This window comes from Lissotriton vulgaris, chromosome 5, assembly GCF_964263255.1.
Source record: "Lissotriton vulgaris chromosome 5, aLisVul1.2, whole genome shotgun sequence".
Taxonomy (NCBI): Eukaryota; Metazoa; Chordata; class Amphibia; order Caudata; family Salamandridae; genus Lissotriton; species Lissotriton vulgaris.
The window spans coordinates 1993023652-1993037283 of NC_141693.1; the positions used below are offsets into that span (position 1 = coordinate 1993023652).

At 43.7% G+C, this 13632-nt stretch overlaps 1 protein-coding gene across 2 annotated transcripts in view; it reads left to right on the forward strand.

The window, feature by feature from the left end:
- The first annotated feature begins 2118 nt into the window (after positions 1-2118).
- TSC1 (TSC complex subunit 1) overlaps positions 2119-13632 on the forward strand; it is a 302457-nt gene continuing 290943 nt past the window's right edge. The window contains exon 1 of one of the 2 annotated variants that reach the window (XM_086924753.1): positions 2119-2246. The gene's annotated coding sequence lies outside the window, so the exon portion shown is untranslated. The remainder of the gene's footprint in view (positions 2247-13632) is intronic. The other variant, XM_086924752.1, reaches the window with a different exon arrangement.

A 13632-nucleotide genomic window follows, 5' to 3' on the forward strand; every position in this document is an offset into this window, starting at 1 on the left:
GCAAAGGGTGATTACACCACCTTGCCCCAGCTGTCGTGCAGCCAGTTGTGTCTGTTTATATGGCCAGCCAGGGGTGCACCTATGCCCTGGGTACCTAAGGTACACTGTACAGGGGCTGATAAGGTGACTCAGTATCCAATTGGTTATGCAGCTAAGGTACATGGAATCCATTTTACAGAGAGAGCAGTGGGCCTGGGGTCCTGAATAGCAGGGCCCCAGGTCAACTAAGTCGAAAAACCAGCAAAACACCAGGCAAAACGTTGGGGGCAACCATAGTCAGATATCCACCTTCCTACACACCTATCCCCTCTAAAATCCATCCTCCATTCAGCAGCTTGTTTCATCTATGGGGCTAGTAGAAATTATCATATTACACCCATTCTGATTTCTTTTAGCTGGCTTCCCATTGAAGCTAGGTCAATGTACAAGACTGCCTGTATCACCCATAAAACCATTCACACTTTCGCCCCTCGCTACCTGTCCAACAAAAATAAAATTTCCGGCGGCTACAGACTTTCATGCAATGCTGAAAACGTATTGCTCGAACCTCCAACTTTTAAAAGGGAAAGACTTATGGCTCAACCGTTCTCAGGTAATGTGACTAGAATCTGGAACTCACTACCTTCAATCCTTCGGACCACCGCTTCTTTCCGGCCTTTCAAACCAGATCTTAAAACTCTTCTTTTCCAAAGACACTTGTATGAATAATCCGCCTCATCCCAGGTCATGACCCTGACTGCCCCACACTTATTAAGATTACATTTTTTAAATATGTATTCTGTACTTATAGTACCCTTTTCGCCAACTTTTCGTATTTTATAACTTGATAATATGTAACTTCCACCACGAGTACCTATAAGTAGTTGTACCTACTTCCATGCTACTCTCATTCTTCATGTAATTTACTTCGCTCTATTGTAAAGCGCTCGGACACCTCTGAGCAAAGTTTGCGCTATAAAAAAAAGCATAAATAAATAAATACATTGTACACAACAGGTCTTTCAAGTACAACCAGCCATAGCAGTCTTCAGGTAAGATCTAAAAATAAAAACTATTCGGATTCCTGTGACCTTATCAAGCAACTGACTTACGCAGGAGTTTTCCTAAAAATATCAGCCGGTATATATACATCAAAAACTGAAATCACTTCCAAAAAAGTAGCTATGGTTTGTATGACTTCCACTGAAAGAAATGCTAACTGAAGCTCTAGGCATGCTTATCATTGTGGGTTCTATAAGCAACTTTTAAGTTACATTTGCAATGCAGTAGGGATGGTTTAAAAACAACACAATGCACAACGTGTCTTTAATTCTTAAATATGTTGTACATTCCAGTTTGGAAGTCTAGTCCGTAGGGAAGGTTACACTTCACTCAGCACAGCAGTAAAAGCAGGAGCTGTCTGCCCAAGGTACCCGCCCCCTGGAGCTTGTTTACCAGAACTCTGGAGATGACGTCATATATCTTCAACACCCCGCAGCCATGTACGGGGAGCCATGTCGCTGTTAATAGGAAGGACGGAAGAAGCCACCTTCAGTGTACCGCTCCGTTCACACACCCTTAATCTGAGCCGTTATTTCATGACAGTCCCAAAGCACGAAATCCCTGAGCTACATGGTTGAAACATTCCAATTTGGCATAACTATGTTGTGAAAAAGCTTGTCTTACAAACTGAATGTTTTTCAAAAAATACTTTTCAATGAGTGACAATATATTATTAAGCAGAATATACATCTTTGAGCTGAAACGAGAAAAATGTGTCATCTGTCAACTTAATTCAAAAAGGCAGCCTGTAAAAAAGACAAAGACTCATAGCCTTTTAGATATGGCCGCCGTGGTCGTGAGACTCTGTCCTTCTTCCCTGTCATTGACCACTGTCACCCGTACTTGTTTACCAGCCGTCTTTCCCCGCGGTGACGTCACTCAGCAGCCTCTCCGGCCATCCGCCCCCTTTCAGCAAGTGAAGTCACGAGTCCTCCTCCGCCGTGGTATGAATCCGCGTGCCTCAGCACTGTCTTCTCTAATTGCCAGGTGGGTCCTCCCAGACTCCCAACTTGTCCAACAGTAGCCCGTTCTTCCCTCCCACCCACAGGGTGTCAGTGACCTCCACGGGGACATGGTCGCAGCAGTTAACGCCTCGAGAGCCGCGCACTACTTATCCATCGCGGAGGTAGTAGCCTGTAAAGTGCTGTGTGAGTCGTCCCCGACCCAAGATGGCGGCGCCCTGCAGCGCTGGGAAGCGGTGAGAGGTAGAGACCCCCGGGCTGTTGTTGGGAGGGGGCAGCAGGGTCCTGGCAGGTGACCCCAACATAGAGGGGCCGCCTTCTAGTGGGGTGGAAGTTTCTTTGGTAGGGTGTATGCTTGGCTAATTTGTTTATCCCGCTGATAAGGGAATGTCCCCCTCAATATTTTTTGTTTTTTGGGGGTGTAATAACTCATGCAAGTGCCCCCTCCTAGCAGGCATGCTGTAGTGGCAGCTCTCCGTTACTCACTTTATTTGGACAAAATAATAACAATAGAAGAGCGTAACTAAGGAGAGTTGAGCCTATATTCTCTCATACTCCATTTATTTGTGCTGTTTGACACATTCCTGCTGTCATTCTTTGTATTTTCGGGGGTGTAGCTCCTCCCTTCAAGTTCGATATAGTCGTTGATTAATCTTCTGTGTACCTGCCCCACCCCCTCCTGTGTTTACAGCAGTGACACAACCTGTGCAGAACACAGCCAATACAAGTACTTTTCTCTGAATTGTTTTCTTTGTGGTGTCTACAGTGACATACCTTTCACGTGAGGCTACAGGGGAATCTTAGACTCAACACTGTCGCGATATGCGTTATATAAATGTTCATGTTACTTGCATGCACAGTTTTTGGGTTAGAGATCGGCTAGATGTGCATGCGTTGGATTATTGACGGAGTTTGGTGAAATGCTTGCATATTACCTCCAGGGTTGAAATGGGGTGAATAAAATGTGGTTTTGGGGGGTGTCTCTAGAAGGTGTGTAGTTAAAGAAGTGGTATAAACATGTAGTGTTGCTTAAGTGAGTGGTTTTTTTTTGCATCTGTGCTTTCTTTTATTGCATGAAGATATAGAACACACCGACTGACCTACACGTAAATGAAGCCATGATTATTTGTTAGCTGTGTAAGATAACTGTTTAACAACTATTTGTTGTAAATAATATTGAAAATATTTCAGTTCTAAAATCACGAGGCTGTGATTTAATCCTTACTTAGGTCTGCGGTAGCGGTAAAAATCCTTCAGTGTCTCAATCACGCCCATTCTTCCCTTCACACCACATTCCTCTACAGTCTGTTAGAAACGTGTACCCTTTTTCTCTTCACATCTTTCTGAAACTCTTCATCTGCATATCGCTTACCACACCTCTTTCCTCTTCAGCACCATCTTGTCACTTTCCTTTTTATGTACTTGCACGTATCACCTTCAGTTCACCACACTCGACACACCCACTCAGTTGTAAGCAGTTCAGTTTTTTTATTTACACATTGTGCTCACTGTTTATCTCCTTCGAATACATTTGCATAGAATCACAGTTACAATTGGCATACATGACCGCTGCTCTGTGCTGTTTTCAGAGAGGCCAAGGAGTGGATGGCTATATATTCTGAACAGCTTTTTGACCCTGTGACGTCAACTATAAGAAACTCTCCCTGCCCTCATCCACATAACTCTCCATCGTACTCCATTATAAACACATGGATACGACTTCAAAGTATTCACTACACGAATGAAATGCTTCATAAAGTAAAACTACATAAATACAACATCAAAGCGATAACAAACACTCTTAGGGAATGGAAGATTAAGTACAACACGTTAAGTATAAACATGAACTAAATCTCTGAATTTGATTATTTAATGTGTTTTACTTTTGTTGTTCAGAATTAGATCAGTGCTTTTATTTTTAAATGTGAGGACAGGATTATAAGGCACTTTAATGACCCGTTTCAATGTTGGCTTTTAATTACTACCGCTCCAGGGACCTGGTCACTTAAGGCCCTGATTACACGCATCGTACATCCAGGATTGTTGATCGGCTTTATCAAAGAAATGCATGTTTGCCTTGAACACTGTGCTGCGCTCAGGTTTTTATAATGTTATATGATATCTCATGCCCACAATCATTAGGGGTATATAAAGATGGGCACCGTACCAACCCCTGGACTTTTAAGTGAATGTGTAAAACTGTTGTGACGTCATTCCGCTCCACGCACCGCCGTGGAATGCTGGAATGCCGAAGGTTCTATGCCGAGCGCCGGATGCCAGCTGTCAGTTCTCACAGGCTGACTGTGGGCGACGGGCGCGCTGATGTCTTGTTGTTTATCTTGAATAAAGCTCGTTATCAACAGACCACTCTCTGTCTCATGTTGTGGCTACAACATGTTCTTGGCGACGAGGGCGGCCTACAGTCAGCGAGCAGCAGGGCATACAGCGAATATTGAGGCGTGAAAGGTGAAGTGAGTAAACCTTCACAGGGTGCCTTCACGCGGAGAAGGAAGACGAGCGCAGAAGACGAAAAAGTAAGAGATTGCGTCTGTGCTGGTGTGAGGAGACTGAGCGAGGTCACGTCTCTGGCAATCGGGGTGACAGCTGATTAGAGCAGAAAAGCGTAAAGGAAAAGATAGCATCTGTGCCGGTGTTTGGAGATCAAGAGAGATTACTTCTCTGACAATCTGAGCAACAACTGGTTAGTGATGACAAGCGGAGCGCTGAGGAGAATGTGGAAGTGGTGAGGCGTTCAAAGGAGAAGTTTGCGCCTTAGGTCATACTGAATGAAAGTGACTAAGAGCAGCAAAGTGAATCAAAAGAATAATGATGCCCGTGAAAGCACTTGTTTCTTGAAATGACCGGCATTGCTTCGTGCTCGAAATTATAAAATAATAAACAAGCGTGAGAGAACATATATTGAGAGACAGTGAACAGAGCCCATGGAGTGAAGCATGTAGGAGGCTGCCGTGTGTCGTCATTCACTGAGCTCACTGCCATCGCGCGCGTGAAATGTATAAACAAAGCTTGTCCTGTGAAGCGTGAAGGAAACTTTCAAGGATAAAGGGGAGTTGAAGGCAAAAACTCATTTAAACACGAGCAGTCAGCTGTAGGCTGTCATGTGAGGAGAAGTTTGTGCTTCATGTCAGGAAAGCGCGAGGATGTGATGTATATGTAAATTATGAAAGAGAAGAAGGAAAGCCACAATTTGTGAGATTTGCGAGGCAGGAAAAATGAGGAATTGTGAGGAGAATAAGCTACGCTTTGCCTAGAATTTACATTCACGTGTAATTGGCGAATTTAACAGAAAAGTGCAGTGAGTCTTAGGTAACAGCGCCACCTCATGGTAAATTGTGGTATATGTTGGCCATATAATTTTGTGATAATATATCTGCATAAAGACAGAACCTTGTATATGACAGTGCCTAGGAGTAAGAAAATTGAATCGGCTGGGAGTATACAATTGAGATAAAATGGATGTAAGTGCCCTTGACGTATCTGCAGTGTCTACACCTCCTCACTTTCTCAATCAGCCAGGGAATCCAAGCATAGAGTGGGATGAGTGGATTGAGGTGTTCGATAACTATCTGGAAGCCTTGGATGCGCTAGACTACAGCAGCAACAGGAAAAAGGCAATTCTGCTTACTAACTTAGGCAAAGAAGGACAACACATATTTAAATATTTACCTGTTGCTAATAATGAACGTGGTCAACCCATTGAGGATGTCTATGAGGAGGCACGAAAAAGGCTAGAATTGAGATTTGCAAAGGATACAAACGTAGCGTTAAGAAGGTACAAATTTTATACCCAGCCACAGAGAGTTGGAGAGTCAATTGATGACTTTGTCACAAGACTTCGCGAACTTTCTTTGAAGTGCAAATTTGGCCCTATGACTGAAGAAATGATAAGAGATCAGCTTATCGTTCAGTGTAGAAGCAGGAAGACTCAGGAACGGTTATGGGCTGCAAAGGACCCCTCTCTCAAGGATGCAATTGACATTGCAAAAATAATAGAGGAATCAGACTCTTGCATGAAAGAAATGGACCGTAGGGACAACAAAGTTAACATGTCTTGTGAAGGTGAAACATCTGTTGTAGAGGGTTGTGAAGGGGAAGTAGCTGCCTCTACTAAGTTTAAAGGTGTGAAGAATGCTTACAGAGGTAGAGCATATCCAAGTAGGTTCGGGAACAATGTTTGTGGGAAGTGTGGCAGTGCTTATCACACGTCCGACTCAAAGCAGTGTTGGGCCATTGGGGGAGAATGCAGAAAGTGTGGCCGCAGGGGTCACTTTGAAAGAATGTGCAGGGATGCCAACAAGGGAAAGGTGGCAATGTTATCAGATGAGTTTACTACATATGAGTGCTCTTACAAGCCCAATAGGATTTTGTGTGTTGAACCTTCATCATGCGGTGGTGGGGAGGATGGTGAAATTCTTCTTACTGAACCTCATAATTTAGATGATAGGAGGAAACACAGGCCTAAGGCAGGGTTTGTCATTGGTGATAAAAAAGTTGACTTGATGGTTGACTCGGGGTCACTATATACTATCATACCAAAAAAAATCTTCAAAGTGGAGTGGCCTAATAAGAAGCTCATGCCCAAAGATATAAATCCTGGTGGGTATCAGGGTGAGCAGATAGACATACTTGGTTACATGGAAACAGAGATTATTTTTAAAGGAAGATCTGTGAGGGGTAAGGTATACGTAGCAGAATCAGGACCTCCAATCTTAGGATGGTATCACCAGTTTGACCTCCATATCAAAATTGACCCACATGCTGTAGAACAGGTCATGGTGGTAGATGATCTCTCTGTGGCAGACATCCTGGAAGGGGGTAAGGGTGTTTTTAGGGATCAGCTAGGCAATCTGGAGGGATACGTACATAAGATAAGGATGAAAAGTAATGCGGTCCCAGTGCAACACAAACTGAGAAAGGTTCCCATCATGGTAAGGGGGGAGGTAAAGAAAATGCTGAATGAGATGCTAGCCAATGGGGTCATAGAACCTATTGAGTGCTCATCATGGATTTCCCCAGTTGTTATTTCACAACGAGCTGATGGTAAATTACGTTTTTGTGTTGACCTCAGAAGTTTAAACCAGAATGTAATCCCTGACACCTTTCCCTTGCCCAACATAAATGAACTGATGGTGATGCTCAAAGGGGCAAAATACTTTTCTAAACTTGACCTTCGTCATGCTTACCATCAGATACGCTTGCATGAGTCATCAAAACACCTCACAGCCTTCATCACCAATGAGGGGATATTTCAATTCACGAGGATGCCCTTTGGGTTATGTTCGGCTGCGAGCGTGTTCCAGAGAATGGTCACGGAGATTTTCAAAGGTGTAAAAAATGTAATTTACTTCCAGGATGACATTTTGGTATTTGGTGAGAGTGTGAGTGACCATAACTCTGCATTGAAAGATGCCCTAGCACGAATCCTAGAATCTGGTCTGACATTACGCAGGGAAAAATGTACATTTTTGGCAACCGAGGTGGAATATCTGGGGCATTCCATCTCGTCAGATGGTGTAAAACCAAAGAGAGACTTGCTAGCTTCTATAAAATTGGCACCAGTCCCCACCAACAGAGACCAGCTACGATCATTTATTGGGCTAATCGAGTACTATTCCAAGTTCGTGAAGAACTTTGCAAGTAAGACTGAACCCCTAAAAGTGCTCATGAGAAAAGGGATCAAGTTTTGTTGGGGGGATGATCAGAAGAAGTGTTTTGTTGACATTAAGGAAGAAATATGCAATGCAGGCATTTTGGTTCCATTTGATGTAGATGGGAAAACCATCATTACTGTGGATGCAAGTGATACTGGCGTAGGAGCTGTGTTGTCGCAGTGTGACGGCACCAATGAAAAAACAGTGGCATTCGCTTCTCGTACTCTGACTACCACTGAGCGCTGTTACTCTGTGATAGAAAAGGAGACCCTAGCAGCTGCTTGGGGTGTGGAGTATTTCAGGATGTATGTGTGGGGGCGTAGATTCAAACTCCGCACTGACCATAAACCTTTGTTGAAGATACTCTCACCAGGTGGAACAGGAAAGGGGTCAGCCAGACTAGCAAGATTGGCCTCTAGACTACAAGAATACAATTTTGATGTTGAGTTCATTTCAGGTTGGCGCAATGTACAGGCCGACTGCATGTCACGACTGTCCTTGAATTGGGAGGATGTAGACAGGACAGGAGTATCAAAAAAAGAAAGTGAAGGGGCCATCGCCAGTGTTGAAGATGTAGTTCAGTGGAGTAGCGGCGCAGTCAGTAAGAAAGAGTGGGTGGAAGCTATGTCTAAGGATGAAGTACTAAAGAATGTTTTGAATCTCATTTCCAAAGGTAGACGTAGGGAGAGCACCTTGCCTATCAGCATTAGACCTTTTAATGCAGTCATTGACGAATTGTCAATCGTTGCTGGTCAGGTCATCGTGCGTGGAGACAAAATAATTCCCCATTTGACATAAGGAAAAGACTCTTTGACTTGGCGCATGAAGGGCATCTGGGCCAAACCATTACGAGGAAACGGTTGAGGAACGAATTTTGGTGGCCTGGTATGGATGGTGAGGTGGTCGATTGGGTAGAGAGGTGCAGTGAGTGCTGCGAAAGTGAGAAGCGACTCAAGGTGGGACCACAATCTGTCCCAAATTCCATCCATGACCCAGGTGTAGTGTGGCACAGCATATGCCTTGATTTCATTGGGCCTATGCCGGGTGTTCACCCCAGCAAAAGATTTGGGTTAGTGGTAATGGATGTTCATACTCGGTGGCTCATTGTCTACCTACTCCCTGAAATAACCACTCGAACTACCATTAAGGTTTTGCGTATGATTTTTAAGGAAGAGGGTCATCCCGCTGTCCTTATTACGGACAACGGGACTCAGCTAACTTCTGGTGAGATGAGAGAATTTCTGGGTGAGTGTGGCATTAAACACACGTTCACGACTTTGTACAACCCGCAATCCAATGGGATTGTCGAGAGAGCCAATCGCATGATCAAGGGCGCGATAAGTTTGGCAATAACCAATAATCTTGACATTGAGGAGACCCTGAGCGAGTTGGTATGGGCCTATCGCACAACAGAGAATGCAAAAACAGGAGCTATTCCCTTTGTCGCCATGCGAGGTAGGAAACCAGCTTCCAAACTGGTGCCTCCGTGGATCAGAGAATTGGTTGAAGGAAAGAAAGAAAATGGATGTGATGTGAGCATTCCTGAGCATGCTTCCTGTAGAGTGCACGACAAGGAAAAGAATGTGTCCAGCATAATTGCTGGTGACTGGGTCAAGGTCCGTTCCGGACGCTGGGTAAGAGGCTTATGCAAATTTCGAGGACCCTTCCAGGTAAAGGAAGCACACCCATTCTATGTTGTGTTAGAGAATGGTGAGAAGTGGAACCTACGTAGGGTAGCAAAGTACTGCTCACGAGATCATGTTCCCAAAAGCGTGGTTAGTAAAGTGGTTACCAAGAATTCATGTTCTGGGTACATGTTGGCTCATGACAGTCAATTGCTCAACAGTGCTCGCACAGGTGTAGGAGTGAGGGCACCAGGCCCTGGTGGGGATAACCTGAGCAATAGTCAAAGGCCATTTAACACAAATGATGACTCACCTGATCTCCATAGGGCTCAATCCTATCAGAGACCCTTACGGGCCAGGAGAACCCCTCAGCATTTGCATGACTTCATTGTCGGATGATTTATTGTTATGTTCTATGCTTCTGACATTTACATGCCTTTCCTTCCTAGTGTTTTCCTTTTATTCCCTACCTGCGTGTAGAGGAAAGGGGGGTATGTTGTGACGTCATTCCGCTCCACGCACCGCCGTGGAATGCTGGAATGCCGAAGGTTCTATGCCGAGCGCCGGATGCCAGCTGTCAGTTCTCACAGGCTGACTGTGGGCGACGGGCGCGCTGATGTCTTGTTGTTTATCTTGAATAAAGCTCGTTATCAACAGACCACTCTCTGTCTCATGTTGTGGCTACAACAAAAACGTTAAGTAGGCTAGCTCTCGCAGTTTCTGTCCACCGTGTTTTAAGAGATTTGCAGTGAGTGTCCTTCTTGCTAATGCCGACCTTGACCTGATGCGGCAGTCCGAATTGTAATGCCACTTCTGCACGCAAAGTTCAAGGAATGTGGCCCTTGGTTACGCAGGGGTATTTAAGTATGCCCCTTAATTGTAATTTGAGGTTTTACATTGTCAATCTATTTAACTCTCTATGTGGATGTCAAGGTATACTTTGAACTGTCTGGTTCGCCTATAGGTTCAGTTTCTGTGCTTTTGTTTTTAAGTGGCATTGTGGAATAATTCAGTTAACCAATTGCTTTCCGTTTGTATGAGCCCTTCGCATGCTGTACCATAAGTGGTGACCAGACACATTATCAAAACTTTGAAATTGTAACACATTATTACTTATACCAATTTATGTTAATCATTCCCACAGCAGATTTAATTTGTCATTCATACTGATAATGTAGGACATAAAACTTCAACCTCGTTTTTTCCTCAAGTAGTTTTTCCTGACATGAGGCTAATTTAAAATCCAAATTTCTTTGTATTGCGTAGCATAGTTTGTTTTATATGGCCCTAAGGAGCAAGCACACTTTGCAATTGAAAGAACTTTATACACACATAAGGCAGCAGTAAGTGTATATGTAAGATCAATAGCAGATACAGATAGATTTATAAAAGACAGCAGAGTGATCAGATGAAAGGAAAGGTACAGGAGCAACAGAAAGCCTGCACATAAAATGAAGGCAGTCCTTTAAATATGCGTTAACTTAGTGGTGATGGCGTAAACTAGAACATCACAATATGTGAGAATAGATGTTAGTTACGATTTAAGAAGGTGTTACAGAAAGCTAACCACAGATTAAGGACAGAGTAGTAAATAATAAAGACAAGTATATATGAGCGATACTGGGAGAAAACAAACTATTTTGTAGTAGAGAGATATGGGTCAGGTAATTATGATAATTCAAGGGAGAAACTAGAGTTTAGTCTAGTTTAGAGTCTTTTTTTTAATCGAATAGGTTAAACTTTGTTTTCATTGTCTCAAGTGAAGTGTTAATCAGTAGCACAAAAAGTAGAGTTCCAAATTGTTGTTCTAATGCCTAAAGATTGAGCTGTAGTATGCTCTTGCTTTTTTGTTTTTGAGTGTCTGTTTCCACAGAAGAGAATTTGTGTTGGGTCAGGGAGAGAGAAGTGGTTGTGGACTTTAAGTGATGCATGCTGTCCTGAAGATCTAGCCTCAGTGGCGAACCCTATGGTGGGGTTGTGTATGATGAGTGCTATGGCCCTATTTTTTTTTGCATCCATTTGCAAAGCGATCCTCTGCTTGTAAAACTGAACTTAGCGGTTCGAAGTTCACTTTAGTAGGGCAGTTAATAGGGAGTTTAGCAAGTCTTTACAGAATGAAATTTTAGCTATATTCTAAGTGTCTTATTCCCCCCAGGGATGTTTAAAAGCTACTCCGTATTTCACAGTGCAGGCCGCAACCTGCCTGCACTTTCAAGAGAGGAGAGAGATCCCTTTGCAGGCAGGTGCAGCGAGTGACTGCAACCGCATGCAGGTAGATGTCTGGGGGTTCATGGGGACACCCTTTCTCCCCTCCAGAGAATTGCATTCGAAGGGTCCTCTGACCGTATGCCTCCTCTTTGTGGTGCACTTTCTATGCACTCTTTTACGGGCATGTTTGCCTCTGCACCTGCATCCATAATATAGCGCAGGCGCAGAGGGAAATGGATTTCCTTATTTGCATGGTGCCGCTCCTCAGTGCAAATGAGGGGATAACCTCTTATGATAGTGCTGGAGCTACATATGTACCTGTAATATCCGTATTAAATAAGGGGCTGCACAAGCGATGGTAGCCCTTTCTTATTACCAAATTGCCCAGGGGCGCACAAAGCGAGAGTACATGTCCATTGTGTCTACACAGTGTATAATGCAGCCCCAGGGCTTCTACCTTTTTCTGTCCCGAATCAATACTCCAACATTCAGTGTTCTGCGTCTGATATTATACCAGTCCTGGCTCCATTATAAAAGACATTGCCACGTGGCTTTTGTATTCTTAATATGAACAGGTCTTCGACATGCCTTTCCTGTAACCCATTACCCATATCGGTCCACAGAATCACCCTGCTCGCCATCTCCACAGTCGTGAAGTGACTTTTGGAGATTTGCTGGTCAGCGGAGGGCTTGTAACATAGTCCATTCCTGCGTTTCCTGGCTAGCCATATACTACTATGGCCATTCCTGAACATCTAATGACATTCACAGAAAGCGTGGCTGTAATGTAGCCTAGCCTGGCAATTCTCTGACCTGCTTTCATCCCACCCTGGCCTGTTCGGGTCCTTAAGACCTCTGAGTTGACTACCTTTGCAGTAACCATCGAGTAGAGTGGAACACAGGAGAATAACATAACTGGCTCTGCACATCAGTCAAGGCTGCCAGCACCTTCATTCCCATCACTGCTAAGTGCTGGTCCCAAAACACAATTATCACACTTAGGTGGTCATCGCAGACAACACGGAAATCCTTCCCTCATCGAATCAAAACAAAGATAACACCCTTCCAACCACACTTAGTGTAACATGCTATTGGTGCAGGCAAGTGCTCCACATAGGGCTAGTAAGCGCAAAATAAATATTACAATACTTGACATTTGTGTAACCCTCACAAATAATTATCAAGTGGTCTGTACTAAGACATGGATTGTGTACACTTAGAGGGCCATCAGGAGGACGGTAAAACACATGCATTTTACCAATCAAACAGTTTTCAGGAAAGTGTGTATGTAGATAGACATGCATTTTATGTTACGGAATTATTAAGGGTATGTGTAGTACTCCTTAGTGTGGTTAAGTTGTATTAAAGGCAGTCATAATGATTCTCATGCAGTTCACTCTTTTGCACTGTATTGCAGTTGCATCTGTTAGGAGTTTAATATGCATTATGTGCTGTTGAAACACTTTTGTTGGAAGGCTGGCACAGAATTCCACAGGTTGTGCTCGATGAAAAGTATGTGGATTTGTAGTGTGACCAATGTGGAAGCATTTTGGTGCCATTTGTGATCAGCATTCTTGTGCTCTTGAGTTATGCTGCGATTGACTACGAAGTGGAGGGAAGAAGTGATTTAGAAGGCTTAATCTCTGTGGTCCATTGAGGTCTAATTTTTTGCTACATTGGGATGAATATAGACTTACCTTTTGAGACCACTCTGGTTAGAACAATGTCACTGCTGACACCCCTTTGCACAGTGGCAGGAAATCAACACGATGTCGACTAAGAGCACAAATGAAGGAATTCCTTTCTTGAAGTACTTGGGAACCACTTTAGGGCAATGAGGTGCTATGCTAATAGTAAATTATCTAATATTAATGTGACCTTGCCGAACGAGGGATCTATAGAAAGACTTATTTTACTCTTGGGCTTGGTTATTAGGGGAGACACGTGAAAGGCCTACATTTTACCTACTCTCAGGGTTGTCACATTGAGGTAGTGAGAGAATTTATTTTACCCACTTGTACGCAGTATTAAGAAAAACGGCAAAATATGTGCATTACGTTCTACTTATTTCTGTTCCTCTGTCTTCTCTGCTTAGTGATTTGATTTGTGCAACTCCTGTCCCTG